We start from the raw sequence: 27,325 nt of genomic DNA on the forward strand, positions 1-27,325 counted from the left end.
TTGGAAACTCTCGGCTCCCATCATTCTGAGGTCAGGCAGGAAATGAAAGGAGCTCTTCGCTCCCTCCTCTTCGAACTTCCTCAGTCACCAAACTTCCACTATAGCACTCTAATATAACCCAAGTCAGCACTCTAATGCAAACAAAGTCAGCACTGTAAGATGGCCCACTTTTATACTGACTGACTCTAGCCCCTGAAAACTGGTTTAAGTCAATTCTCTAATTAACAAGGTGCAGCTGCAAGCAGAGCCTGAGTGAACCCTGTTTAAAGCTGGTCTAAAACTCACCTTCTCCAACCCAAACAGCAACTGTTAAGTTAATCTGCTAAATAAAAGAGAGACTAGACTTAAGATAAAATTAACCCTTAATTATCCTCAGTCACCAATCTTGCACGATAGCACTCTAATACAACCCATGCACTTGCTGCCCTTGTCCTTATACTTGGTAGAGGTCGCGGGTTTGAAAGTTGCTGTTGCAGGAGCCGTGGTGAGTTGCAGCAGTGCACCTTGTAGATGTTACACACTGCTGCCACTGTGCGTCAGTGGTGGAGGGAATGGTGTGGATGGGGTGCCAATCAGGTGGGCTGCTTTGTCCTGGATGGTGTTGAGCTTTTTGAGTGTTGTTGGAGCTGCACCCATCCAGGCAAGTGGAGAGTATTCCATCACACTCCTGACTTGTGCCTTGGAGATGGTGGACAGGCTTTGGGGAGGCAGGAGATGAGTTACTCGCCGCAGGATTCCTAGCCTCTGACCTGCTCTTGTAGCTACAGCATTTATCTGGCGGCTCCAGTTCAGTTTCTGGTCAATGGTAGCCCCTAGATTGTTGATAGTGGGGGATTCAGTGATGGTAATGCCATTGAATGTCAAGGTGAGATGGTTAGATTCTCTCTTGTTGGAGATGGTCATTGCTTGGCACTTGTGTGACAAATGTTACTTGCCACTTATCAGCCCAAGCCTGGATATTGTCCAGCTCTTGTTGCATTCCTACACGGACTGCTTCAGTGTCTGAGGGGTCGCGAATGGTGCTGAACATTGTACACTCATCAGCGAGCATCCCCACTTCAGATCTTATGATTGAAGGAAGGTCATTGATGAAGCAGCTGAAGCTGGTTGGACCTAGGACACTACCATGAGGAACTCCTGCAGTGATGTCCTGAAGCTCAGATGATTGACCTCCAACAACCACAACCATCTTCCTTTGCTTTAGGTATGACTCCAACCAGCAGAGAGTTTTCCCCCTGATTCCCATTGACTCCAGTTTTGCTAGGGCTGCTTGATATACTCAGTCACATGCTGCCTTGATGTCAAAGGCAGTCACTCTCACCTTACCTCTTGAGTTCAGCTCTTTTGTTCATGTTTGAACCAAGGCTGTGATCAGGTCAGGAGCTGAGTGGCCCTGGCGGAACCCAAACTGAGCGTCACTGAGCAGGTTATTGCTAAGCAAGTGCTGCTTGATGGCACTGTTGATGACACCTTCCATCACTTTACTGATGATTGAAAGTAGGCTAATGGGGCGGTAATTGGCTGGGTTGGACTGTCCTGCTTTTTGTGTGCAGGACATACCAGGGCAATTTTCCACATTGTTGTAGCTGTACTGGCTAGGGACGCGGCAAGTTCTGGAGAACAGGTCTTCTGTACTATTGCCGGAATGTTGTCAGGGCCCATAGCCTTTGCAGTATTCAGTATCTTCAGTAGTTTCTTGATCTCACACTGGGTGAATTGAATTAGCTGAAGTCTGGCATCTGGGACTTCAGGAGGAGGCCGAGATGGATCATCAACTCGGCACTTCTGGCTGGAGATTGTTGCAAATGCTTCAGCCTTATCTTTCGTACTGATGTGCTGGGCTCCCCCATTGAGGATGGGGATATTTGTGGAGCCATCTCCTCCAGTTAGTTGTTTAATTGTCCACCCCCATTCATGGCTGGATGCAGCAGGATTGCAGAGCTTAGATCGGATCTATTGGTTATGGGATTGCTTAGCTCTGTCAGTTGCATGCTGTTTACGCAGTTTGGCATGCAAGTATTCCTGTGTTGTAGCTTCACCAGGTTGACACCTTATTTTGAGGTATGCCTGGTGCTGCTCCTGGCATGCCCTCCTGCACTCTTCATTGAACCAGAGTTGATCTCCTGGCTTGATGGTAATGGTAGAGTGTGGGATATGCCGGGCCATGAGGTTATAGATTGTGGTTGAGTACAATTCTGCTGCTGCTGATGGCCCACAGCGCCTCATGGATGCCCAGTTTTGCATTGCTAGATCGGTTCGAAATCTATCCCATTTAGCATGGTGATAGTGCCATACAGCACAATGGACGGTATCCTCAATGTGAAGGTGGAACTGCATCTCCACAAGGACTGTGTGATGGTCACTCCTACCAATATTGTCATGGACAGATGCATCTGCGGCAGGCAGATTGGTGAGGACAAGGTCAAATATGTTTTTCCCTCTTGTTGGTTACCTCACCACCTGCCACAGACCCAGTCTGGCAGCAATGTCCTTTAGGACTCGGCCAGCTTGGTCAGTAGTGGTGCTACCAAGCCACTCTTGGTGATGGAGATTGAAGTCCCCCACCCAACTGGTCTGTCAAGTTATAATTTTGGGTCCCCTGTTGATGGATGCCGTCAATGAACAGCTTGGCTGCATGCAGCAGTCATTGAAATGAACAGCCAGCGGGAAGTCCGTGTGCTGCCTGCATTACATTGAAATGGCGCAAGTTAATTGCACATCGCAATCCACATGCCTATTTGTCGATTCTATTCAATTTAGCCACTATAATGTTTGGACAAGACTTCCCATCTGTTACAAATCTTTTCCTTATGGTTTCCAGCACATCTGAAAGACAACTGGCTTCCCTCTCTCTGTCCTCCAAGTTCATATAATTTTAAGATGCGACTAGATGCCACTTGTATACACTTGAAGTAATTTGTTGTTTATTAAAAATACTGCAAAGTTCACAACATTTCCTTGAACAATTGGAATATAATGCTTTTTCCTTTATTAGGTTTGGTTTAGCTGTCAGGGGAGTTAGCAATTCTTCGTTCACAGATAAAATTATAATCAGTGTGTAAATCAGGTGGAACAATATTACTCAAGCTAATAATTCAGGATGAAATGCATCATGGTCAGTCCAGATAACTGGAGGTTGGCACTCCTATTTCCACATTATCACAAGTAGCTCATTTTTCCCTTGCCTTCCTATCTCTGCTACATTCTTAACCAATTTCATGTTGTGAATAAGATAATTAACCTTTAGTTACTGTAGTCACTAAAGTTTCCTAACTGTAAATATTTTGGGATATAATTTCTGAAGTGTTTCCCAATCTCCCACCAAAGTCACGGCCAAATATCAAGAGGTGTTTATGATTAGAGTCTTAAATCTCTCGCTTCTGGTTCGGCCTCTGTTTTTCTTTTGCTTATCCACATAATGCCTTGGAGTGATAAAGACACCTTATCATTGAAAGCTGTTATTATAAATGAATTGAAATATGTCGAGCAGTTTAAAAAATGATTGAGATTCAAAAGTTCAAAATATCGAAGGGGATTGAAAAACTGTGGGAAAGATACTTTATACTTTGCAAAAAGTCTGAATATAGGAGAACTAGATACAGAAGCCATAACTTCTTCATGTTTTGAAGCAATGATTGTGGAATGGACTGGTATGTAGTTCGGTCGCTGCTGGTTCATTGGATGAGTTTGCATTCAGCAAAAGTGTAGTGTTACGACCAAGGTTGGAGGACAGCACAGTCCCTTTCTAGTCCCATACTCCACTGGTCATAACATATATTTAAAAATATTTTAACCAGTTATGGATATGGCTAATTATATACTTTTATCTATCCGTTTCAGAATACAAATCCACCAACCAGGTTTCTTTAATAAACAGCAAAATTATGAATTTATTATAAAACAAGACTTATTCAATAAAGATGCAAAGCTTATTAACACACAGGTTGAAATATGAAAGTATAAATATATTCCCTTCTAAATAACCCGACACACATGTGCGCACACATACCGGTTAAAGAAAAAAAAACTTTCTCTGCAGAGATCAACTTTACAAAAACAAAAGTACTTTGACCAAATACTTGTTCATTCTTGAAGAAAAAAGGATAAGATATGAAATGTTCCAGGTGACTTTCGGTCTGGCATCCAGGTACATGTCGATGGCTGTCACTGGGAGCTTTCTGGGGCAGTTCTATTCAGGAGACATTGAGAAGTAGTCTTGCAGGCTTTTCAGGAGAATTACTGAATTTCAGATTATCACACTGGATTCTCAGGGTTTCTCAAGAGGTGGAACAGGATGTGTTGGGTGACTTCTTGTTTAGCAGGATACACACCAACAGCACTCAAACAATCCAAAAACAACCAAAACTCCTGACCACCATAAATCTAGGCATGTAACGTCTCTGTAAACAACTCTAATATCCAGCAAGGCTCCTGCTGTTTGCTTAGCTTAAGACATGTGACTTGCAGTAAGTGTTCGTTTTTAAACAAAGTCCCAAGTATCCTTCCAGTGACCCTTTTCTAAAAAAAAAGTCCAGCATCTCCTCAGGTATTTTCCATAGTTTAAACACAAGTCCTCATAAAAGATTAACAATGAAGCACGTTCACGACCATAGTTTAATCTGGATTTAAGGTCAGAGACCAAACAAAGGTGAAATTAGGTCCTCAAACAGAAGTACAGTAATATTTATTCTATAAAATTAAAAATGACATTTCAATTTCATTTAAAGAATATAAACAAATAAATGCATCAAAGTTTTTTTAAAAAATATAATGTGCAATTGTCTAAAATAATACTATCTGGGTAATAGCTGTAATTTTGGTGATATAACATGCATAGTTGGAACACTATCAAGAAGTTTCAATCACAACTAGCTAAAGTGTTTCCCTTAGTTTGTGTAGTTTTATCAGCGCAATCCGGGTGAAATGGACTGAACCAGTGCAAAAGATCATGCAAACTCAAGCATAGTTATGTCAAGTGTAAATTGAGTTTCACAATCTTTACTGTTAATTCGAAAATCATTTTGCTTAAAGCTGGCTCCCCACCACAAAACATCTCCAAATCAAAATAATGAGGATGGCGAGTTTGCACCAGTGGTGCCCATTCGAGGGATGTCTTTAAATTGAACTTCTTTTTAGGTGCACTGGCACTAGCAGGCATATTTTAAAAGCTTTTACATATTGTAAAATAACTAATTTGCTAAGTAACTGACTAATGTACACCAATGAAACTAGTAAATGGTTGATTATAGTTTTTGAAGTCACCTTCAATGATTTAAAATTAGGTTACTCTCAGGTGGAGGACTGTATACTTATTAAAAATGTTATTTTTTGTGATAAACCCATTTTCAGCTGTATTAATGAAACTGCACCTGGATAAAAAAACACCTACTTTATGTTATGCTGACTGATTGCGTTAGTTCATCGAAGATGTTACATTTGTGATTATGCAAATGCATTTTTAGAGACACTTGAACTGTAATTTAAACCGTAACTGCAAATGTAATTTGTGCCCCATTTCCCAATTGTGTTCAAAGTGGAAATTCTGCCTCACATTTAAATTGGATGCAGTCTAAATATCTTAGCATACAAAATAAAATATCCCTATTCTTTTCATAATCGATTTAACTAATTATCCTTCTTACTGTTCAATATTTACATCTACTGTAAAACACTTCAGATTTGGCTATTTTGTGCTGATATTTCTCTGCGGTATGTATATTCTAATACATTTGGCTAATTGGCCTTCATCCCCACTGGGAATGTAAACTACTCCATTAAACTCCTCAAATAAATACATTGAGATTCAGTGGTCTGTGGCAGCAGTGCAAAACTGGCTCGTAGTGAATCGGTAGCCAATTTTTCAACGTGTCAGTTTTTATTTTCCATTAACTTGGGAAATATTGCCCAGATTTTTAATTTCAATCCAAGTAAAAGTGACAGTGAGACCAGGAAACAAAAAAGAGTTTGAACTGCTGTTCAGTGGAAAGAAGATCAGGCATGGTGAAAGATCAGCTGCCGCCAATTTGCTGAGCATGTTTCACGCTGCTGGAGGGAAAGGAAGAAAGTGCATTGATTTCACCCCCTTAGTTATTATTATTCCCATTTATTGTGCCTTAAACAATGAAATGTTTCCATTTATTGCACAGCAAAGAATACATTAAATATGGAGTTTATGAATGGAGTTCAAAGAAGAATATTTGAGATATGTAATAATGGCAATTAAATTCTAACTGCTGAAAAGGGAATACTGCCATTTTAAATTCAGACACCCACTGATTTTCAATAATACACTAGCATTATTTTTAGTCATAATAATTAAATCTCGTGTACTTTTGTTGCTGTGTGAGATGGTTTTTAATTTTTTCAGCCTTGATTATCAATGTTGACATCAATAGCTTGGATGATACATTCAGGTGAAGATTGATGGAAAGTTAGTTACTGTATGACTATTACTATCACGGTATAATCATGACAAGATTACTGAATTTGTGCTGGATTGAATTATTTGGAAACAACATTGTCCCATTTATTTTATTTTATTTCTATAAGCTAGCAATGAATAAGCAAAAGAACCAATAAACCTACTACAATGAAGAGACATATTTTCAACTCTGTGACCTGCATTTGAATCCATGCCATATTGAAGGGCTGAGCATATTTTCTCTCTATTGGCTGGAACCATCTGATATGACCTGAGCTTTTATAGTCCTACCCCATGGACTATAGTGATCATGAGTTCACAGAATAAAACTGCTAATAGTCCAGTATTAAAGTGCTGTGTTGAGACACGATGACTCTCTGCAATGTGGAAAGAAATTGAATTCGGACTTCCAGTTGGGTCATTTCATGCACTGCCTACACTGACATTTCCTGTAGTTTGGAAGCTGGCCAGCTATCCTTCCCTGTCAGACATAGGGAGTTAGTGGTCTAAAGCCATCTTCAAAATGGAAAGAATTTGGTGCAGGACCCTCAAAAAAATTTCTCTCTGTACACTGATAACTATAAATTCTTGCACTTAGCATTTATAAAACTTATCCTATACTACTATGGAGTAAAGTTATGGAGCAGAGTTTCCACCTCTTGCACTTGGATGTAACGATTGCCTAAACAAGCTACATACAGACCCATAATGGGATCTACTCAATTTTCTGCTTGTTCATTTAAATGGGTGGAAAAATTGGGGGACCTCCATTAAGAGTGTGCAATCCTCTCTGCCCAATTTTCCTCTTTGCTGTGACCTAGTGCAAGAAGAGGAACACCTGCCCCAATAATTATACCTATAGAGGCATTTGTCCTTAATAGAATGCTTTACGGGTAAAAATAGAAGCAAAGAAAAATAGATCACACCTTCCAAATGGATTTAAGAATTATTTTAGAACTTAATTTTGATTAGGTATTTAATAAAATGTCTAGGAAAAGGACATATAAAATAGTTACTTTAAATACATGAAAATAAATGAATATAAATGACTGGTATTTTCGTCTTAATTACTAGAGGCACATAAAAAGATTTGAAACACGCATGTAAGAAATTTAAAAGACCACTAGACACTAGGTGCCACATTCATATTTTAACAGATAATCACAAGTGTTTCCCACCATTTATTATGTTGATTCCTATCTATGTGCTATGTTAAACCAGGATGATAGTGTAACAATGTGTGAATTATTTTCTTTTAATTAAGATTATTTTTTCCCTCAAATGAATTAGAACATGAAGGCTACATTTATTTTCACTGATTGAATAGTTCACATTGTAAAACAAGGATAAAAGCAACGGAATACCTGAGTACACAATTATGCAGTACTGTGAAGCATACCCTGGTTTCCCTACACATTAAATTACCAACTTCAGAAGAGCAGTCTGTTTATGTGTTATTAGTGGAAGGAAACAAAATTAAGTAACCAAATCAATCTTTATTGTTATGAATTACTGTGATTCAATATCAGCATTAGCAGTGGTACATGACCAAATTTTCTTCCCTTATCGTCAAGAAATGTTGTGTGCTGCAAAAATGTAGTCTAAAGAGGAGAATAAGCTTCCTATATAAATGCAAACTTAACAAATTGGCATTAGCACAATGTTTTTATATTCAGAACATAATTCAGAACAATCTGATAGCATGAAAGTTTCCTCTTACTTCTTATCGTTAATTGAGACTTCGGGCTGAATTTTACCAGCCCCTCGGCATCGGGGGTCGTGGCGGGGGGGCCGTAAAATAATTGCCGGAGTGGCCCGCCATGACCCCCAATATCGAGAAGGCCCCGTCGCATATTGCCGCTGCCGGCGAGGACTCGGTGCGCAATGCCCCCACCACTCGCCCCCGCCACTTGGTGGCGGGACCTTCATTTAGATATTAAAATCAATTAAAATAAATGCAGATGAACTTACCTGGTCCCAGCGGCTGTCTCATGCCATATTTACGGCCACCGGCCCCAACTCGTGCGCCATTGGACCTCCAGACGGAGTTCCGAGATAAGACATTGGTGGGGAGGGGGGGGAGGACTGAAATTTTCAGGGCGGGAGGGGTGGGGGAGCAGTGAAAACTGCTCCGATTGGTTGCGATGGTGGGAAAGGGTTTAGGGTCAAAGGGAATAAAGTTCGAGGGAGAAAGGTCATGAGTGAAAACTCACTTTTTTTTGAGGGGCTCGGACAAAAAAATCATCTGATTATTCATTTGGGGGGGTTGTGGGAGAGGGGATTGGAAATGTCAATAAAATTTTATTCAATTTTTTCACATCCCTGTCTCCTTAAACATTTAAATAGCACGGAAGGGCTTGAAACCCATTATAAACGGCGGTGGTGCCTGTGCAGTGGCGCCTGACGATGTTGCTGGGTACGCAGCGGCCTCCCCCTCTACGTCACCAGGGGCAGTCGCTCTGCCCCCTCCATTTAAATGAGCCCCAGGGTGAAATACTGTGGGGGCTCAGTGTCGGAAGGCCGCTGAGTACAAAGCGCGCCGCCACGAAGTGTGGCGCACTAACAAAATTCAACCCATGGTCTGCAAGTTGTATCCAGAATCCACATTGCTTCATATTGTTCCTTAACTCTGAACCTAACCCATTCTTTGTGAACAGCTACCTCTGCAGTCAGAAACATAGGGCTAAAAATAGGATATAGCCCGTTAGTGGGCACATGGATCTTGATGGGTGATTATCCCAAGGCTGACGAAAACTTGGTGCTGCTGCTCATCTGCATGATTGTGGCTTGCAGCCCACAGCTAGACACTGCTGAGTTGCATGCTCAGCAGGGCACCCAAATTCATGCTAGGCTAGTATCAAACAAAGGTAGCCTGCACTTTTTAAAGTAATCCTGCACCTCTTAAAGGATATTTGTACTTTGGCTGCAGCAAGGGCTGGAAGAGTCTGTAAAAAATATTTCTCAGAAGTGTCATGAAGAACCCCACCTGCCAAGAAAGAGGCATATTAATTTTGTTATATGAACATCAATTTTAAACTGTTGGTGGAGTGAAGAGATGACTTGTTTGACGAGACCAACAGTGGCTGGAAGGAAAGTTGCATACCAAAAGACAATGTTTGGAGAGACAAAGGAATTGCTCACTGATTCAATTAACAGAGATTGGGCTGGGCAATGGTGATCTACATCATATCGGGGTGGGAGACAGCACTACACCCCCCACCGAGAGCTTTGAAATCCACAAATACAGGAGTGGTTAAGCCAGTTAGTCACATGACTAACCTGCTGGCCAACTTGGAGTTTTGAATTGTGCTCACAAGACAGTTTGGTCAGAGTGCAGAGTGAACCTGGGCAGCCGCTCTCCTGGCTGGGTCTCTCTCACTTTCTCACAAGCCTCCGGACCCACTGAAGACACGTAAACCTCAAGAGAGAAAAGACTCCTACATCGAAACAAGTTAAAACGTGCACTGGGCCCCAATGAACAGCGAGACTTACCAGCAACCAAAGACTCAACATCAAACTCAAAGGATTGTAACTACCAGATATTGCCTCAAACATTTCCCCTTTATTCCTTTTACTTTTTCTGTCTCTATCTGCATGTGTGTTTATCGTGTATGCATGCTAGTGTCGCGTACTTGCAGTCGTTAACCAAATTAGAGTTTAAGATTAACAAACTTCCACCTTTCTTGTTTAAATCTAAGAAAACCTGTCTGATTCCTTTGCCTTATAATTGAAAAGTGGTGAACAAGGATTCACTGAGGGGGAGCTAAAACACGGTGTTTTTAAAATTAAACCCTGTTATGGTTAAACCAGGCAAAAGCTGAGAAGGAACCCCTAGACCTCGATCTCACCTGGTCATAACAAAAGAAAGAAAGAGGAGCAGTGGAGCAGCAGGCCAGAGTGAGGGCTCCCATCTTCTCCTATGCAGTGCTATGGGCATTAATGCAGGAGGTGAAAAGGAGGAGAGGGGTCATCTTTCCATAGGGGCCCTGGAGGCCCTCCAGACAGATGCTTAGAAGGGAATGGGAGCTAATGGCCATGGGGGTCAATGTAGGGTATCTGACCCCAAAGAACTGGCTGTAGTGTCAGGAAAAGTTCAATGAGTGGTCAAGGTCAGTGAACACATCTTCAAATGGCATCTCCAACCCACTGAACCACAAACCTAACCCATTGTTCAATGCACCACATTACCATCATTCACCCATCAGCAATCACGACTCATGCCTAACATTCATACGCTGCACCTCACCTGTACATGCGTACTACTGCTGCAGCCTTATACCCACATCTCACAGCTTCCACATACTGCCAGCTATTCAGCTATGACATGCCATTCAACCTAACACATTGCACACTGGCAGTCTTCCCTCTGTCTTACAGGATAAGATGGAATTCAACAGGAGGGAGCAGCAAAGAACCCATGACAAACAGGCATGGCTGTATGTAGTCAGCCCCTTGGAGGAGATAGTTCTCTGAATTATTGGAGTAGCAATCACCAAGACGTTGCAACCGGCATCACTGAAACCATCCAAGATGATGGTATGTTCCTGCCTTATGCACCTTCTCAAATCTTACTTCACCCTCCTCCTGCAATCTGGCATTAAGGAAAAGGTGCAGATGTTGTGGACATCTTGCTTTCCACCCAACCTGCTTCCCTCAACCCTACACTCCCCTTCTGTGTTTAGCCTTTCAGACACCCAAGACCTGTGCCTGACCAGTCAGTGCAGCCAGATGATGGAAGGCAAGAAGAAAAGCAGACATCTGATAAAGAAGCACTGTCCCTTGATCTGACACTTGCAGCCACCAACTCCGATACTGGCACTGTGTGTACTCTAGAGGGTAGCATTGGGGTAAAGTTTCCATGTGCTGAATCACCAAAGCAGCCAGGCCAGAGGGAAAAGATAGCGCGTGTGCCAGATCCCGGGAGGGTGAGGTTGCAGACAACATTTGCTACAGAGGACTCAGGTGAGGACTTCGATGGGCCAGCAGACGGGAAAAGGCTGATGGACATGCACACCGAAATGCTTGGTGCATTGGTAGGCCTGCTAAAGAACCTGCTTTTACTGTCAAAAAACATGGAAAAGTCTGGCTCCAAATTGGCACATGACTTTGTGCAGAGCTTGGAATCCATTCTTTCCAGTGTGGAAGTGGTAGCCAACTGAATGATAAACACTTGTGGATGCAGCTGTGATGCAGAATCGGATGGCCGATGTCTCAGTTTCAATTGCAGTACAGGCAGAAACCATCCAACATCTGAGTGCTACAGTGGAAGTTCAGACTAACATCATGAGATCTATGCTTGTTGCCGTGTAAGCCCAGCTTGGTGCCCATACAGGCTCAGACTGCTGCTATTATGGCTGTAGATACCAGTGCTCAAACAGTCTTGCAGGAATCTCACAGCAGTCCAGCAATCTGTCCAACAGATTACTAGGATTGCTGAGGTACTGCTCCAGGAGAGGCAGTGGCTCCATTGTGCACCAAACCTGCTGTCCTCTCTCAAGAGGGCAGCATTCATGCTCCCATCACTGCCACTCAGCCAGTGCCTCTGCTGTTGCCTGCCAACCAGTAAGCCAGCCCAGAATGCTGTTGCCCATGCCCAGGCAGTACAGTTCAAAGTTGGGCAGCAAGGCCCAGAGCTGCTAAGAACATCCTGAAAAGCAATCTGCAGTCTCCCCCAGTGAAAGTCAGCAGCCTTCCACCAGCTATGCTGCAGCCACTGGGGTAGCACTGTGTAGGGGCACTAGGTCAGGCAAAGGCATCCACGAGACAGGGACAAAGGGAATACACAAGGGTGATTAGTTGAATATTGTTTGATCAAGTTGGAATGGAATCATTCTTTTGTGTTGTCTCTTATGTCAGGATTTTGGCCAAGAGAATGCTGTGATGGTCCATAATAGAAGGATGGACAGATAAGGAAGTGTGGAGGAATGATGGAATATTTTTTCTGTGGAATCAAAGTCTGATGAGACGCTGAAAGAAGCCCATCTGCAACGAACATATCCCAAGGGCCTCCACCATTCCTTCTCCTCCTCTTCCTCCTGAGGTGACTGCCAAAGGCCTGGTGGCAAGGGCTGTACCCTCATTATGTTCAGGTTGTGAAGGATGCAGCAGACCACCACCAATTACAAGACACACTCTGGCAAGCATTGGATGGCTCCTGCCAAGCCGTCTTGTAGGCAAAATTGTAGGTGGCTTTCTTCCCCTGGTGTCTGTCTTGGATCTAGCAACCAGCAGTTAGACTTCGCATGAGGTTTTCTGGAGGCAGAGAAAGAGCTCCTGGCTTCTGCACAGTTTCAGTCACTGGCTTGTCTGTCTTTCTCAAGGGAAACTCCCAGCTTGCACAGAGATGGACATATGGTCACATGACTGCCTCAGTGCATTCTCTAGAACCTTCTAATGAGATTCAAGATTAGGAGTTTCCATCTCCTCAAGCCTCAGGATGTCAATATTTACACTTGGAGGGTTTGCTTTTTCAAAGTCAATGTGTCAGGATGCCCTTAAATGCCATGCTGATGAAAGCAATCTTAGATAATTCAATCACTAGAGCCAGCCATTGTTTTGGGTACAGGCTCATCAGACATGTGTCTCCTGTTGGAGGTCTTGGAATGTGTAAGGTGTTCAAATGTAAATTGCAGTGGCCATCTTGGCTGCCACCTCTTGTTTTAAAGTTAACTGTAGATTTGTTTTAGATCAACAGTTTAATGCAAGTTTCCAACCGATTAATTAAATTCCTCATTTGGCACATCGTGTTTTCTTGACAATTATATCATTTATTGCAAGGGGAGTTGAATACAAAAGTAGGGAGGTTATGCTTCAGTTATACATGGTATTGGTGAGACCACATCTGGAGTACTGTGTACAGTATTGGTCTCCTTATTTAAGGAAGAATGTAAATGTGTTGGAAGCAGTTCAGAGAAAGTTTACTAGACTCATACCTGAAATGGACGGGTTGTCTTACAAGGGAAGGTTGGGCAGGCTAGGCTTGTATCTGCTGCAGTTTAAAAGAGTAAGAGGTGACTTGACAGGGTGGATGTGGAAAGGATGTTTCCCTGTGTGGGAGAATCTAGAACTAGGGGTCACTTTTAAAAATAAGGGGTCACCCATTTAAGACAGAGATGAGGAGAATTTTTTTTCCTTTCAGAGGGTCATAAATCTTTGGAACCCTGTTCCTCAAAAGGCAGTGGAAGCAGAGTGTTTAAATATTTTTAAGGCAGAGGTGGATAGATAAGTAAGGGGGTGAAAGGTTATCGGGGGTAGGTGGGAATGTGGAGTCGAGATTACAATCAGATCAGCCGTGATCTTTTTGAATGATGGAGCAGGTACGAGGGGCCAAATGGCCTACTCCTGCTCCCAATTCATATGTTTGTATGAACCGGACAGAAAAGTCCAAACGATATCATAATTACCATGCTTAAGTATCTAGATTTTTCTTTATTTCCACATTTCCTACATTACAACAGTGACTACACTTCAAGAAAAGGTACTCAATTGGCTGCAAAACACCTTGAGACATCTGGTGGTTATGAAAGGTGCTTATATAAATGCAAGTCTTTTTTATACATTTTGATAAATGCTATTGGACTGAAATCATATAGGACTTTCATTCCAGTTCTAATAAATAATCAGACACTAGAGACAAGTTAACTTTCAAGATTAATTGAGAATATATATGATCCTAAGCAAGTCTGTGTGCCTGTTATACTTACATGTAGGATACCCATCACAGATCAAAAGCATCACTAGTCCAGACCAGTTCTTGGCCAGACATACCCCTCAAAGATATATTGCATTCAACATTAATATTTTTATACTGAAACACACCTACATTGATCACAGGATATGGTGCAATCCTGACACATGGGCTGTCCCTTTATCTAAAACTGAGTTAAATCAGTCGTGTCGAGTTTTGCAGTATAATATGTGACTGGATTCAACAGAAAACTATTGGTGTTACTTGATGCCTCAGCCCTCATCTCTACCAGATAATTCCAGTTGTTTGGGTTGCTGCATCCTGTTTTCCTTATAGCGTTCTGTTTGAACTCACCCCAGCATTTTTGCATGAGGCATGAGTTTAGAATGGTTACAGCACCGAAGGATGCCATTTGGCCTGTCGCATCTGTGCAGGACTGTATGTTAACCCGTTCACTAACCAAGTCATATGATATAAGTTCCAATGAAGTTAAGCACTGTATCTATAACTAGCTTTTGCTAGGACTGTGGTTAGTTACCCCTATTCCAATAGCTGTTTCTTCTGTTTATATATGTATTCTTGTTCAATCCGCCTGTACTACATACTCAACAGAATTCATTTGGTCTCTCTTGCCGGTTTAAACATACTCTATCCCTCTTGATGCATTCACTATGGCTCCCTATACTAGCACATGATGCTCCTTACGTATGCCAAGTTATGAACCTATCATATTGCACACTATCTTGCAAATGCAATTACACTTACTTTGATTTTTATAATTGATTTTTAGATTGTGCATTTCTATTTCATCGATATCATGCCACTGAAGGTTTTGAGAATAGAACATCAAAGTGCAAGAAATTATTCATCAAACCTTTAAGGAATGTTATTTGAGAAACCTTTTAATACAGTAAAGGACACCAGTGTTGGAAAAATCAGACTAATCTGACAAATCCTTAACATCAATATTCTGCAAACTGTCTCAAAGATCTTTAAAAAATACCAACTTCTGAGTTATTTATTTACAATATATAACATTGATTTATTATCAGGATTTAGATTATTGCAATCATAGAAAATGCTTGTATTATTAAATGTAATTTATTTCAAAGATCCTTGATAATGATTTGATAAGAGTTTTAATTCTTTTTGGCTCATAGCTTTCTTACCACAGCTGCAGTTTAATGTTAGTAGGAAGCTACATCATGAAGAATAGAAAACGATGTTTCAGCAATCATATTTAGGCTCCAGCTATATATGTGAAATTTCATAAAGAAAATTGTTACATGAAACATTTTCTCTTTTCTTAAGGTATTATGAAACCAAAACTAAAATGAAAAATATGGGTTGAAAATAATACATGTTAGCAACTTATTCACACCTCAATAACCATAGTTAGTTGAATAAACCAACTATTTTAGATGAGGTAGATTTTCATGTCTGCTGTCTGGGTGTTAACCATCGTGGGACTACATTGTCAAAAGAAAAATCTGGCAAGGTGGATCATACACTCCTTACAGATTTCATTAGTTGCAAAGAAAGGAAAATTAGGCAAGTTCTATGCTAATACTAACATGCAATCTACTCCCCCAGAATTTCCTTCCTGCATTCTGCCCAGGCAATGCTTAATCCCCAGACAGTAAAGACAAAAATTTACCTTCGTGACACTGAAAATTACAATGCCATCTGCTATATCTTTATTCATGCATTCTTATTAGTAAAATTAGTATAACCCTTTGGTTGTTCAAACAATTTGCATGAAAATTCAGTTCAGATATATGTAGGGGTAAAATGTCCATGGGAGTTCTCCCAAACTCCTGCCATTACTTCAATAAAATATTCGTGGTAACCCAGGAGAAACGGAATGAAAGGTCATTACATTGTTTCATTGTAGTTTCTGCTGAGGTGATGGTGGGAGATCAGGAAAACCCGAAGCTGCCTTTTGCTGTGATTGTTTAGGTTGACTTGAGTGTATTTTTTTACCATTTAAAAGGAACTGAAGTACCATAAGTGTTCAATATGTTGTTGTGCTTATAGTTTAACACTGTTTACCAAATATACAGAGAAAGAATGAAGAAATGTACCTGTTGAAGAAAATCTAAACAAGCAGACAACTAAAGGCAAGCTGTAAGGATGCACGAACATGACTTTCACATAGAGTTAGTTCACTTAAAACAGGGATTACAAATGAGTCAATGACACAGTCACTTAAGGTAAGATGTGGAATGCATTTTCCTCAGAACATGTTTTTAGTGCTGATATTGATCAGGGATCATTAGCACCAGCAAATCAGTGTTATTTTATGAGAAAAAGCTTTGTAAAATTGTCGTTTTATTGAGCATTTCAAACAGAGCATGACTATAACATGTCATCTATGGATAGAATGCTTACCTTTGAATCATAAAATGGTGGATTCAAGTTCCTCTCCAGGACATAAATGTAACAATCTAGGCTGACACTCCAATGCAGTAATGAGGGAGTGCTGTGCTGTCTTCTCAGATGAGACGTTGAGCTGAGGCCCTGTCTGTCCCCCCAGGTTGATATAAAAGATTCTATGGTACTATTTCGAAGAACAGCAGGGGAGGTATCCAGGCCAATATTTATCCCTCAATCAACATTACAGAACATTATCACATGTTGTCATTATCACATTGTTATTTGTGGGATTTGGCTGCTGCATTTCCTTTGTCGCAACAGTGACTACATTTCAAAAAGTACTTTATTGCCTGTAAAGCACTTTGGGATGTCTGTTGGCCATGAAAGGTGCTATATAAATGCCACTCTTTCTTTTCTTTTTTATAACACAAAAAAGACTGAAAACATAATAAATGACATGTGAGAAGTAATTAATACATGGCAAATCATTAAAACATATTGTCAATATAATAATAAAATATCTAGAGCTTGTCATCTTCTATAGCATGTAGTGAAACAAAGCAACAGCATTTTTGTTCAAGTAATTTCTTTGATTTACCGGAAACGTACCATTACCCACTCAGCCCCTTCATGTTGTAACATTAGTTACTGCCAAAGGAAACAGAGCAAGTCAAAATTACCCTCACAAGTTCAGAAGATCATAAAATCATAGTATCATAAGAAATAGGAGCAGGAGTAGGCCATTTGGCCCCTCGAGCCTGCTCCAACCTTCAATAAGATCATGGCTAATCTGAATGTGGCCTTAACTCCACTTTCCTGCCTGCTTCCCCCATAACCTTTGACTCCCTTGTAGATCAAACTCAGCCTTGAATATATCCAATGACCCAGCCTCCACTGCTCTCTGGTGAAGAGAATTCCAAAGACTAACAACCCTCTGAGAGAAGAAATTCCTCCTCATCTCAATCTTAAAAGGGAGATGCCTTATTTTGAAACTGTGCCCCCTAGTTCTAGATTCCCCCATGGGGAAAAACATCCTCTGAGTACCTACCAAGTCAACCCCCCTCAGAATCCTATATGTTTCAATAAGATCACCTCTCATTCTTCTAAACTCCAATGAGTATAGGACCAACCTGCTCAACCTTTCCTTATAAGTCAACCCCTTCATCCCAGGAATCAACCTAGTGAACCTTCTCTGAACTGCTTCCAATGCAAATGTATCCTCCCTTAAGTAAGGAGACAAAAACTGTATGCAGTACTCTAGGTGCAGTCTCACCAATGTCCTGTACAGTTGTAGCAAGACTTTCCTACTGTTATACTCCATTCCTGTTGCAATAAATGCCAACATTCCATTTGCCTTCCTAATTACCTGCTGTATCTGCATGCTAACTTTTTGTGATTCATGCACAAGGGCACCCAGATCCTTCTGTACAGCAGCATTCTGTAGGCTCTCTCCATTTAAATAATATTCTGCTTTTCTATTCTTCCCACCAAAGTGGACAACCTCTCATTTTCCCCCATTATACTCCATCTGCCAAATTTTTGCCCACTCACTTAACCTATTGTTACGGTTAAGTGAGGAGAGGTTGAATACTTCCCTCTTTTCCCTCTCCTTTGTTTGACCACAACAGATTTAATACTTTCTTAAAGTGGAAGTACTGGCCAATTCAATAGGTGTTTGGTTACTTGCTTACAATGATCATACCAAGAACCAATCGGACAGGTTTTCTTGAGTTTAACAAAGAAAGAGGTTAACTTTATTGTACCTAACTGAGCTAATTATGCTCCAACTTTCACTCACACACACACGAGGGGTTTACACACACACAAATAGGTTATAGTGGGGAAAGGCAGATTGGTTGAGTTACAGTCCATAAAAAAGAGTATACAGTCTGTGGCATTTGGAGATTCGGCTGGCTTCATGCTGATTTAGGTGGTCCTGAGACTTTTAGTTTGAAGAGGTAGATGTCTGGTTCAGTGGGTCGCTTGGAGACAGCAGTGCGAATGATTTCCTCCAACAGCATTTCTGATTGTAGTCAGAGTATGCAAAGTGGTCAGTCAACAAGCAGGATTTGAAGCTTTCAAGCTGGAATGGAGAGAGAGAGAGAGAGAGAGAGAGGGAGCGACCCCACTTGGGTTTCTTGTGTCAGAGTCCAGAAGCTTCTCCTCCCTGCTGCAGAAAAGCACAAGCTTAAAACCACAGATGGGAGAGGCTTGTCACATAACAATCACTCAGTGATTCAAAGATAGCAGTTAGCAGTATTTCTTCTTGTCAGAAAGAAAAAAGAACAAGCAGTTCCCTTAAACTTCCTGGGTCTTGGATCTTGCTGGGGATGAGCAAACATTTCATCTCCATCTCACAGGCATTGCAATTCAGGATACAGTGTTGCAAATCAGGTGGCCATCCCGAGCTGCCAGCAAAGTCATCCTTCATCTGTTTTCTCTTAAATTTCTTCAAAAAATATAAATTCAGATCTCCAGTCAGTGGATTAAAAGAAATTGACATTCAACAAAACAAGTTGGCGTGACACTATCTATATCTCTTTCCAGACACAAGTTGCTTTCCTACCTATTTTATACTATCTGCAAATTTGACAATACACTCGGTCCATTCATCCAAGTCATTAATATAGATTGTAAATAGTTGAGGCCCTAGAACCTATCCCTGTGGCACTCCACTAGTTACAGTTTGCCAACCTGAAAATACCCCATTTATCCCGACTCTCTGTTTCCTGTTAGTTAGCCAATCCTCTATCCATGTTAACATATTACCCCCCAACACCATGAGCTCTTATCTTGTGTAACACCTTATTGAATGCCTTTTGGGAATCTAAATGTTCCCCTTTAACCACCCTGCTTGTTACACCTTCAAAGAACTCTAATAAATTTGTAAAACACTATTTCCCTTTCATAAAAGCAGGTTGACTCTGCCTGATTGCATTATGATTTTCTAAATGTCTGATGCGATTTCCTTAATAATGGATTCTAGTATTTTCCCAATGACAGATGTTAGGCTAACTGGCCGATATTTTCCTGCTTTCTGTTTCTCTCCTTTCTTGAATAGAGGTGTTATATTTGCAGTTTTCCAATCTGCAGAGACCTTTCCAGGATCTAGGGAATTTTGGAAGATCACAGCCAATGCATCCACTATCTCATTAGAATCACGGCACCGAGCCGCCTTCCCGATATTACCGGGGGAGAGTTGGGACATTCGGCACTGTGAGACAGATTTTGACAGTTGTGCAGTAGGTGCTGGAACCCTATTTTAAGTGCCCCAGCACCTGCTTCCTGACAGCTGTCAAAGAAATACTTACCTCACTGCTGAACAGTGGGGCTGCTGTCAATCTGGCAGCAAAGCAGAAAGTCCTGCAGAAATCCAGCAGGTCAGGCACCATCTGTGGAGAGAGAAGCAGAGTTAACTTCTCCAAGTTCACAGATCTGAAAGTTAACTCTGTTTCTCTTTCCACAGATGCTGCCTGATCTGCTGAGTGCCCCCAGCACTTTCCACTTTGCTGCCACATACTTACCCTGCTGTGTCCCAGTGTCCTGTGAAGTTGTGATCCTCTTCTCCCATTCAAGTGTAACATTCCTTCTTGTAGGCGTGCTGCACCGGGGTGTATAATCTTAATTTTGCACAATCCAGGAGATGAGACTTAAATAGACCATAAAAGGTATTACAGAGGTTTACAGAGAACACACTGACACAAATGGGAATGCACGGGTGTCACAGCAATGTAAATATGTCTTTCACTAAATGTTCCTCACCAACCTCTGTGTCCTTTTCTCTGTGTGAATGATGTATGCCAGCATGGAGCGCCAATGTCACATCCCTTTGTACCGTTAGCCTATCAGGAGAGCCAACATATGCAATAACATCATTGCCATGTCACCATTACACATGAACGTCTCCATGGACCCAGTGACATGGACATTGACTCAGTCAGCTGCTGCCTCTAATGGTTTACACAGGGATGCTGCAGATGTAGACTAGTGTATAGCAGGTGAGCAAGGGTGATGTGTGGCTTGCAGAGCTCGTATCAGTTCCTTTGGAGCAGACAGTCTTTTTCTGATAAGCCACTTCCGTACGTCCCTATCTCACCGCTAGCCCTGCGTGCAGAGCCTGGGTGCCATCTGCCCTCCCTTGTGTCTTTCATGTTGTAGGTCCTCAGCATCCTCATAGTCCGAGGAGGAATCCTGTTGACGTTTCTCTTCATCATGCCAGGCCTGGTCCCTATTGGGTGCGTATTTGTGCAGAGCAGCAAAGAAAGGAGTAGGCATTTTCGGCCCTTGGTACAGGGCATCACCCTTTCCATCCAGGCAGTGGAGGCACTCTTTCAGCATGCCGATCTCCTGCTCAATGGTGGCTCTTGTAGCTCAGTGGCTGGCTTTGTATCTCTCCTCTTCAGCAGTGGTGGAGTCTCTTACTGGTGTCGGGAGCCATGTCTGCAAATGATAGCCCTTATCTCCATGAAGCCACCCCTCCATCTGAGCCAGTTCAGTGAACTGCAGTGGCAGCCGGGACAAGCGCAAAACCCAGGTGTCATGGCAGCTGCCTGAGAAGCGGTCATACATTTGCTGCAAGCATCTGCAGTGTTCACATACCAGCATCACCTAGATTGAGAGGGCTCCTTTAATGGTGACGTCTGCAGGAGGTAGCCTGGCAGTAGGCCTTATGGCCACATGAGTGCAGACTATGAACATTATAACCTATGGTTCTCCAGCAATGGTGCCAGAACCAATGGCCCTCTGGGCCTGGCTGTGAGAGTCCGTCCTGAAGCGGAACTACTCACTAGCCCTCCGGTGCAGGGCATTGGTGACCTCCCTGATGCAGTGGTGCACTGCTGATTGTGTGACCCCACAGAAGTCTCTCTTGGGCCCCTAAAAGGCTGCAGAGGCGTCAGGCTTAAGAACCACTGCCACTATGAGGAACGAAGGCGTGGGATGTCCATTAGAGCCCGTGGTTGAGCAGGGCACAGAGAAGTGTCACCCATCCTCTCTATATGCGCAATCTCCTCTGACGCTGGTTCTCTGACATCCAATGGCATGTCATGTGGGGCCTGTAGATGTACGGCAACCGTAATGGCGGGCTCCCCTTGGGGCTGCTGCTCACGACCGGGTGCCTCTATGTGGATCGCGCCTGCCTGTTGATATTGCCTCTGGCACATACAGATCCTCATGTGCAGAGGATCACACAATGTAGGATGAGCCATACCTATTTCCATGTGATAAATAAAGTTGAACCCTGCATGTATTCGAAGGTTCCTAACAGGGCACGGATTGGTGTTGATGGGTACATCAGCTGCTTTCCTGGATCAACTATGTGGTGTGCCATGGCATTGTCCATCTTGGCCAACACTCAGAGTGGCACAGCATGACCAAATCAAGATCCTACCAGCTGAATTGATTGCCCCCACCATCCATAAAACCTTACTGCTCCTGCCTTTTCTGGCACCGTCCCCACATACAGGGTGCCAAGTGTGCCATTGCCCCTTCACAAACACAGAGCATACACTGTTAACAGAGGGATGGTACACGGTACCTCCCTTCATGCCAGCACAGCTTCCCCTCCAGTAATCCCAGATCCCCTCCCTTCCAGAATGCAGAGTTAGAGCCCTGCATATCCCCCCTCCCTTGAAGAATGCAGAGTTAGACCCCTGTGTATCCCCCTCCCTCCTCCCTCCTCCCTTTAAGAATGCAGAGTTCGACCCCTGTGTAACCCCCTTCCTCCTCCCTTCCGTAATGCAGAGTGAGGACCTGCCGGCTTTTCAGATCGTGAACGGGATGGCATGTGACGGCTGCCCGTTCAATGAAAAATCCGGCAGTGTCCGTGGAGAGGCGGAGGTCTACATAAGAAGCAAAGGTAAGTAATCATTAGCATGTGTTGATTATGGTGCCGCTGCTGTGCGGCGGGGGGGGGCCGCACCGAGGTCCTTCCGCCGCCGGTAATATGCGACAGGCCCTTCTCAGCATCATGGGTCGAGGCGGGCCTCACCCCACAGCAATTTACTGGCCCCCCCGCCGCAACCTGCGGCATCGAGGGACCGGTAAAATTCAGCCCTAGGATGCAGGCCATGAGGTCCAGGGGATTTCAGCCTTTAGTCCCATTAGTTTTCCAGGTATTTTTTTCTTTAATGATTGTTTTAATTTCCTCCCTCCCTTATTCTTCTTGACTTTCTGCTTTTTGTATCTTCTACTGTGAAGGCAGATACAAAATACATGTTCAAAGTCTCTGCCATTTCCTTGTTTCCCATTATTAATTCACGAGTCTGATCCTCTAAGGAACCAATGCTTACTTAAGCTACTCTCTTCCTTTTTGATTATTTGTGGAATTTTTTACTGTCTGTTTTTATATTTCCTGTTTTACTCTCATGAGTTTACTCTCATATTCTATTTCTTCCCTTTTTTTTAGCTAGCCTCTGCTGGTTTCTAAAACTTTTCCAATCTTCTGGCCTACCACTAATCTTTGCTGCATTGTATGCCTTTTCTTTGAATTTGATACCATCCTTAACTTTCTTAATTAGCCACAGATGGTGCGTCCTTCTCATAGAGTCTTGCTTTCTCAATGGAATATATCTTTGTTCAGATTTATGAAATATCTCCTTAAATGTCTGCCACTGCTTCTCTACTGTTTCACATTTAAATTATTTTCCCAGTCCACTTCAGCCTATTCTGTCTTCATACCCTTGTAACTATCTTTATTTAAGTTTCAGACATTAGTTTCAGACCCAAATTTCTCACCTGAGTGTGAACTGAATGTGAAATTCCAACATTTTATGATCTCTCTTGCCTAGATGATCATTTACTCTGAGGCCATATATTAATCCTGTCTCATTACACATTACTAGGTCTAAAATAGCCTGCTCCCAGAACATAGTGTTCTTAGAAACTGTCCCTAATGCACTCTATGAACTCATCCTGAAGGCTACCTTTGCCAATCTGATTAGTCCAATCTATAAGAAGATTAAAATCCCCCATGATTATTGCAGTACCTTTCCTACAAGCCCCCCATTATTTCTTGATTTATACTCTGTCCTACAGTGTAGCTACAGTTAGGGGCCTATAAACTACTCCCACCAGTGACTTCTTTCCTTTGCTATTTCTTATCTCCACCCAAACGGATTCTACATCTTGATCTTGTGAGCCAAGATCCTTTCGCACTCCTGTACTGATCTCATTCTTTATTAAGAGAGCTACCGTACCTCATTTGCTTTTCTTCCCATGCTTCTGAAATGGCAAATTCCCTTGAATGTTTAGTTCCCAGCCTTGGTCACTTTGCAACCACATCTCTGTAATGGCTATCATATGATACACATTTATTTCTATTTGTCCTATCAATTCATCCATCTTGTTATGAATGCTGCATGCATTCAGATAAAGAGCCTTTAATTCTGTCTTTTTACCATTATTCCCTACTATGACCTTATTCACTGGTGCACTCTTATGTTTGTATGTTCTGTCCCTTCCTGTCACACTCTGGTTATCATACCCACATCACTACCCCCCACTATTGCCTTGTCCTTTCTCATTAGCATTCTAAATTTCCCCTCACCTGAACCCTGCCCCCAACTATTTAGTTTAAAGCCCTGTCTACTGCTCTAGTTGTATGATTTGCCAGGACATCTTCCCAGCATAGTTCAGATGATGGCTGTCCCAATGGTACAGCTCCCTCTCTCCCCAGTACTGGTGCTAGTGCCCCATGAATCGCAACTCATTTCTCCCACATCACTATTTGAACCATGCATTCAACTCTCTGATCTATTTACCCTATGCCAATTTGCTCGTGGCTCAGGCAGCAATCCCAAGATTATTACCTTTGTAGTTGTGCTTTTCAATTTAGCCCCAAGTTGCTCATACTCCTTCAGCAGAACCTCTTTCTTAGTCGTACCTATGTGATTGGTACCCACATGGACCACAACAACTGAATCCTTTCCCTCCCATTCCAAGTTCCTTTCCAGCCCCAAGAAGATGTCCTTAACCCTAGCACCAGACAGGCAATACAGCCTTCAGGACTCTCGCTCTCGGCTGCAGAGAACAGTATCTATCTCCCTAACAATACTGTCTATACTACTACATTCCTTTTTACTCCCCCCACTTGAATGTCCCCCTGCACCACAGTGCTGTGGTCAGTTTGATCATCCTCCCTGCAGTCCCTGCTCTCGTCCACACAAGCTGTAAGAACCTTGAACCTGCTGGACAAGTGCAAGGGCTGAAATTCTTCCATCGTTACCTTCTGGATCCCCATACCTGTCTCACTCATAGTCATACCCTCCTGTCCCTGAGAACAAACCAAATCTGAAGTGCCTAGCCTAAGCGGTGTGACTGCTGCCTGGAACAGGCAAAATGTCCAGGTAACTTTCCCCCTCCCTGATGCATCACAATGTCAAAATCTCAGACTCCAGCTCATCAACTTGAGACGCAGTTACTTGAGCTGCAGCCACTTACTGCAAAACATGGTTGCTGTGGATCACACTGCCCACATTGATTACACTGAATATTTTTTAAAAAGCACTATTCGAGTGTCTTTCAGGAATGTGTAAACAGGTGATGCTGAAAACCTGTTTGCACTTTACATTCATGGTCTTTTGGCAGAATTTGCACTCTTGAGGTGCTTTATAGCTTTCTGTAGTATTGGCATTATCCTGTGTATAACATTTTAATGTGTTATCAATCCCAAAACAAGCACAATACGAAATATAATGACTCAACTCACTTACCAAAAGCCACTATTCACCGGAATAATGAAAGCATTTAAATAAGAATTAAAAACATAGCATTTAATGTGAAAATAAACTATTCTTGTAGCGGTAAAAATGCATGTTCTGAAATGCTGTTACAGCATAGTACACCACCAATTAGCGGGTGGGTTTCTCTTTGTTATTTTAAGAATCAGAACAAGGTCACATCAGTCACAGATTAGTTTCAGATTACATTTCACACACTACTATGGATTGACCTGACTACGCATAATCTGCACAAGGTTTATCAAGGACTGTCAACACAGCATGCTGCAATCATGTCATGCACCACAAAAAATGACAGATATTAAAAGGGCATTTTAATCTATCAAATAAGACAACTTTGTCTTTGGAAGAGCAATACCATCATATCATCATGGATTACAGATAACAGGATCATCAAAAGAAAAGTCAAATTCATTCTTGTCAGGAAAAGCATCTGTTTTGGTCTAATATGTGGTGATAATCTTGTGTATGGTGGGTGTGATGTGTGATGGACATGTAGTGGGCGGTATGTGTTGTGCGTGGGGTGTGAGATGAAGATAGGATACCCAACCTTGTACATGATATTCAAAATATGATCAGAATGAAATTTGTAGTGTTAGGTTTGCTTGCTCTGTTGACTTACAATTAAATGCCATTGATAAGTATCCCAATACTTACATAATGTCGAATAAGGATGTAAAGGGTTAATACTGAAGACAGTGAGAGTGATGATGTAACAGTCACATGGTATAGGCTTGAGAAGAACAAGAAATAGCCTTACAGAGGATGCTGGCTTAGGCTTGTGGAGAGTGTATGTAGTAAATGTAAATAATAGAGTTGTTAGTTGACTTCATCCGGAGGCTAAGACTTTCTCCAGAATGCCCTAGCAATGCGACAAATACAACAACACACAATAAGGTGGCAGCGGTAAAACAGCCCTAAAACAATGGTAAAAGTGTAGTGAACAATAGAGTGGTTTAAAGATAAATACTGGCCCGGTACAGTAAGAAAACTACTTACATGCTGAAGAGGCTGTGGAGAGCTTTGGAGCTGCAGTGAGTCAGAGCACAAAAGTACAGGCTGCACCACAGAAGCTTGATGGTCTGCAAGTAGAATCTAATGATCGGGTGAGGCATGATACTGACAGTCTTGGATCGGGTTAAAAGCCCCTTGAAAAGCTTGAAGTAATTCTCTAAAGGCATTGTGCTCTGAAAGTGAAAAAATGGGGAAAAACCCAATCCTTCACTCAGGCTGAACACGAGGACGAAGAGCAGAGAACTCCCGAAAAGCGTGGAAACTCCCCCAAAAACAGCAAGGACACCTCTATTAAAGCCAGAAAACCTGATAAAAATAAACAAAAACAAATTGAATTTCTCAAAGAAAGAGGAACACCCTAAAAAAGCCTACTAAAACTGTGGGGAACTCCCGAGAGTAACAGGGACACCTCCATTAAAGCAAGCAAGCCCTGAAAAAAACCAAACAAGCAAAACTTCTTAAAGAAAGGGGAACACCCTGAAAAGACTATTTAAAGAAAGCAATATGGCTTCAAACTTTGGAATGCCTGAAAGTTTCCATGATCAAGAAGGACCCAGTCAGGTACAAAATTGGCCCTTCTGGAGGAAAAGTATCCTAAGGTTTAGGATTCCTTCTCAGCTCCATACCAAATTAGAATTGAAACAAGTGAACACCCTTTTATATTCAGTAGGTACGATTGCAGACAACGTAATTGTCCGACAAGGGATCAACGAGGTTTCTGATAAATTTGAAGAGGTACTTCAAGCCTTTGATAAATATTTCAATCTCAGCAACAGTAAAATCTTGGAAAGAGCCATATCTAACAAGCGGGCAAAAAAGATTGATGAATCTGTAGATTCCTATATTAATGATCTGTATAGTGTTATACCAATGTGCTTTGTTGAATGATAATTTTCTTTAATCCACTGACTGGAGATCTGAATTTTTTTTTAAAAGACCAGTTAAAAGGATGACTTTGCTGGCAGCTTAAGATGGCTACCTAATTTGCCAACACTGCAACGCTTGTGAGGAGGGAGACAAAATGGCTGCATTTCCCAGCAAGAACCAAGACCCAGGAAGTTTAAGGGAACTGCTTGTTCTTTTTCTTTT

This window comes from Heterodontus francisci, chromosome 27, assembly GCF_036365525.1.
Source record: "Heterodontus francisci isolate sHetFra1 chromosome 27, sHetFra1.hap1, whole genome shotgun sequence".
Taxonomy (NCBI): domain Eukaryota; kingdom Metazoa; phylum Chordata; class Chondrichthyes; order Heterodontiformes; family Heterodontidae; genus Heterodontus; species Heterodontus francisci.